Source organism: Heterocephalus glaber, unplaced genomic scaffold (assembly GCF_053883595.1).
Source record: "Heterocephalus glaber isolate CG9 unplaced genomic scaffold, H.glaber_assembly_v1.0 deba00001531, whole genome shotgun sequence".
NCBI lineage: Eukaryota > Metazoa > Chordata > Mammalia > Rodentia > Bathyergidae > Heterocephalus > Heterocephalus glaber.
In genome coordinates, this window is record NW_028258329.1 from 2,636,231 (window position 1) to 2,641,274 (window position 5,044).

General features: G+C 38.9%; 1 pseudogene; it reads right to left on the reverse strand.

Annotated features, from left to right (window-relative positions):
• Nucleotides 1-284: 284 nt before the first annotated feature.
• LOC101719744 (large ribosomal subunit protein uL30 pseudogene) lies at nt 285-1,341 on the reverse strand (annotated as a pseudogene).
• Between the last annotated feature and the right edge of the window lie 3,703 nt (nt 1,342-5,044).

Genomic DNA, 5,044 nt, shown 5'->3' on the forward strand with positions numbered 1-5,044 from the left:
TAGTATGGCCTCATTATGCCTCCATTTAGCTATAAATGTCTCTAATTTCTCATTCTTTATGGCTGAGTACTATTCCATCTTATTAAAAAACACATTTTCTTTATCCAGTCTCCAGTTGATGGGCACTTGGGCTGTTTCCAAGCTTTAGCTATTACAAACTGTGCCACAATAACAATAACCATGGGTACACATATATCTCTGTGGTATGATTCTTTTAAGTCTTTTGGAAAAATTAGGCTCTTTTTATTAACTGACCAAATCATAAGAACAACATGGTAGATACCTTAGTTCCTCCTAATAAGCCTGTTGACCTGGTCTTCCCTATATCTACTATCTCCACCTTCCACAAAGTGGGTGGTGTTTTTCTTCATTCCACCTCATGGAGAAGATAATTTAAAGGGCCACAGGAAGGTATTTGCCTCTTTGAAGCACCTCCCAAAAATATAGATCGCTTGAATCAGATTGTCCAAGCAAATGATGCCATATTTACCAAGAAATCGAGCAGTCAAGGAGTTATCTGTCAAGGTATTTCACTTCTTATTGATTTTGCCACAGCCATGCTTGTAGATTAGTTCACTGACTGACTTCAAGTTTGGGCACCCCATGCAAAATATGACTGCACAATTCTCAGTATGGTAATTAAAGCCTTGTTGTGCTTAACAATGGTACCATTGAAGATCTGGCGAAGGTGAAGAAGCTGCAACACCTGTGGGCCTTTGGGCCCACACCATTGATACCGCTGACCCAGACATGGTGGATCTGGTACCCAGAAGTTTCCAGCTTTTCTTGACATCCTAGCCATTCAGATCTCAGCCCTGCACATATGCCTATGCTCCTGATGACACTGCCTGGCTTTTTCATAGATGAGCTTCCTCCTTGCCTTTCAAAACATCTTTTGGGCAAACTTCTTTCTTAAGTGCTTTACCTTCAGCTCTGCAAAATGTCTTTTCTTTTTCTTAAGGGTTTCAGGCACAGCAGGAACCTTTTTTTACTTCTCGTTGACACCTCCGTGGTTCCAGGTGGAAAAGAGGGTCTTTAGATATTTTTCCAAACAGCCACACTCACAATTACTTTTAGGAGGCTGCCAATCATCAATTTCTTTGTCTTGTCATTCCCATGCCTTCCATTCCACTTTAAAGTCCAGGAAAAGGAGTACTTTTAAGCTATCTGGAGCAGAGACAGGAAGGGTACAACCCTTTGATATATATAGATCGATCTATCTATCTATCTATCTATCTATCTATCTATCTATCTATCTATCTATATCTATATCTACATCTATATCTATCTATATATATTTTTTTTGGTACCGGGGATCGAACTCGGGTCCTTCTGCTTGCGAGGCAGGTGGCGGAACCACTGAGCTAGATCCCTGGGCCCCCTTTGATATTTTTGCTGAAATATGTTAACAAGTTGACAGATATTATTGGCTATCTTAAAATTCATTCAAATTCTCATTCCTTTCCTCGCTTAGTTCTTTCTTTCTTTCTTCCTTTCTTTCTTTCCTTCTTTCTAGAACAATAAGTCTATAATTTAGATTTTTAAAATAAAAAGGTATGTCATCAAACTTTGTATTTACTTCCAATTAAAGAGACAAATTTTACATTCATTCATGCATACATTCTCATTATAGCAAATAAAACATTTCAGATAAGATGAAAGCCATTTGCTCTGCTTTCTCAACTCCACCCTGTGTCATCCAGGCACATTTCTCAGAGATGAATGCTGTATACTGCTCTAAACATTTTTCTCGGCATTTGTTTTCTTATCTTGAAAACCTATATTATTATCATCAATTATCTTCCTTGCTTGTAAACTGGTCTATTCTTTTCTTGGGTGATTTATTTCTTGTGACATTTTATTGGCTGCAAACAATAGCAACCAACTTCAGAACTAAGAGTCTATTTCCCACAGATATCTCCTTAAGCATCTGGCTCAGGAAACATGTGGTCCACCTTACAGTTTAGTGAGACAGCAGAATAGCTCTATACTTGGCCACCACAAAATATGGGCACCTACCATTTTTGGTTCTGTGTTGCCTGCCACCTGATCACTAAGTTAATGCCATTCATAATTTTAATGTAATTTTAGCCCAGTGATGTCTGCGTTATTTTAGGCTAGGTTATACTGTGCTGGCAAACTTAGCCTCAAATGCCTATGGTTTAATGCAACATTAATTCATTTTTTGCTTATGTTATAATCTACATAAGACTGATAAGGGGGCTCTTCTCCACATGGTATCTCAAAGATCACAATAGCTAGGGGCCAGGGATTTAGCTCAGTGGTTCTGCCACTTGCCTCGAGAGTTCAAGGACCCGAGTTCAATCCCCGGTACCAAAAAAAAAAAAAAAAAAAAATCCTGATAGCTAGAGTCATAATTTTTGTTATTTTTATGCCTCCTACTTCACACATTGTAAATATGTAACCCCATTTATGTTTTATTCCTCTGATTTTATTCTGCTTGAAATGCTAGTCAACAAATGGGCAACAAATTTATAATTCAGCCTAATATTTATTTCAAATCGCTGGGGCAGTTGAGTAGGAAAGAGGAATGGATGTGTTGTCTAGAACCATCATTTGAAGAAATTATATATCAAAACTTGGAGAATGAGATCAATAAGCTCAAAAATATTCATGTGAAGAGACAGAAAATTCCCCAACTGGTTATGGTCACAAAAGTCACTCAGTGTACTGAGCATGGAATAGAAGCAGAAAGGAGACCCTTCTGACCACAGACATCGATCTGCTCACACATTAGCAGGAATTGCAGTATTCTCAAAATAGACAAACTCATGCAAAGTTTCAAACTTGACTATGTCTTATCTTTTAGATCAAATAACATTCAAGCAAATAATCTTAGCTCTTATTTGTATCTTCCACTTGAAATAGATCTTCTGGGGATTAGATGATAACATAAATGAGTTTAGTGGCTACATTCATGTGAGCCTCTTCAATCTGTCCCCTTCTTCCAAATTCTTAAAGAACTTGTGCAAAAAACATACACAATCAGAGACAATATGCTCAATTGTGAATTATCACTTTTCATTCCATTTAACATTCTGGGTAGGGAAACTTGCCTCTCTTTGTAAACTTGTAGTGTTTGCAAAAGTTGACCACAAATGTTTTGAGTCAAAGTCCATCAAGTGGTGGAATCTATGCCCCTCCCTTTGCAGTTGGATGGGCTTGGAACTATTTTCACTAACAGAGGATTTCTGGGATTTGAAGTGGCAGTTGAGTCAAGGTTACAAGAGGATGCTGTTCTGTCTTGTGCACTCGGATGCCTACTCTTTAAATCTATGGCATATACAATGCCCTCATGTAATTCTGTGCTGTGGCGCACACCAAACCATGTGGAGAATTCACGTTGACAATGCTAGCCTTTGAATCATCCTTGCCAGACACCCAGTGTGTAAGGAAAGGAGCTTCCAGATGCTTCTAGCCTGACTAGTGGGATCAGCTCCAGCCACTTATTTCTTCCTAGTGGAGGCCACAAATATTAGGAGGTACAGAAAATTTTCTTTACATGAATTCATGAGAAGAACAAAGTGCTTGCTCTGTTGTGATGCTTTATTATACAGCCATCCATAACCAGAACACACCTCATCTTAAGGGTGACCTGGGGCTAAGGGATCAGCAGAATGAGTGAGATATTTAATGCATAAATCATCTCTCCAAAAATGGCCTAAGGAGGTAAAAAGAAAAGCCTGAAAGAGACATAGTACATAGGCAGAAGTGCTATTATTATTATTACTATTATTTTAGTCAGAGAAGAACCTAAGATTCTTTTGGATTGTGATTTACAGGTTTTTATACACTCTAAACTCTTAACTAACTTCTTAGAAAACTAAAGCTGTCTCTTTGATGTATGTGAGAGTTTGGATTTAAAAAGTCCCACCAAGGCCCATGTGAAGGCTTAATCCACAGCACATGGCCCTGTTAAGAGTGTGTCGAGTGGTTAAGAGCTGGGATCGGGTGAGAGAAGTTAGGTCACTTTGGAGTGGCTGTCGGGACCTCTGCCACTTTCTTCCTGGCCACCATGACTATACGATCTGCCATGATGTACTGCCATGACTGTGCCATTCGCCATGATATACCACCATGATGTACCACTGTGCTGTGGGCCCAAAGGCAATGGAGTCATGTGACTATGGATTAAAACCTTCATAATAATTGAAACCTCCCAAATAAACCTGTTATGCTTATACGTATGGTGTTCTAAATCCTCAGCAGCACAAGAAGTAGCACAAAGAATCAACAACTGGGATCTCATCTTATTAAAAAGCTTCTGCACTGCAAGAGAAACCACCAACAGAGCTAACAGACAACCTACAATATGTGAAGAAATTTTCAGCAGCTGTACCTCAGACAAAGGTCTCCTATCGAGAATATATAAAGAACTGAAAAAAATCAGATCCCCCAAATTCAAAGACCCAATTCAAAAATGGACATCTGAAATGAGCAGACATTTCTCAGATGAAGAAGTAAAAGCAGCAAAGAAATATATGAAAAAATGTTCAACATCACTGGTTATTTGTGAGATGCAAATGAAAACAACACTGAGATTCTACCTCATCCCAGAAAGAATGGCTGCTATCATGAAATCAACCAATCACAAATGCTGGAGGGGCTGTGGAGAGAAAGGAACCCTTCTCCATTGTTGGTGGGAGTGCAGACTGGTGCGACCATTATGGAAATCAGTGTGGAGATACCTCAAATAACTAGGACTGGAAGTCCCATTTGACCCCGCTATTCCACTGCTGGGGATCTTCTCCAAAGAATTAAAAGAATCATACCACAGTGATATATGTGCGCCCATGTTTATAGCAGCACAGTTTGTAATGGGGAAAGCTTGGCAACAGCCCAAGTGCCCATCAACTGGAAACTGGATAAAGAAGATGTGGTTTTTTAATAAAATGGAGTACTACTAATCCATAGAGAATGAGAAACTAGAGACATTTATAGCTAAGTGGATGCATATTGACGACATACTCTTAAGTGAAATAAATAGGTCACACGTTTAAATACCAAATAGTTTCTCTAGTGT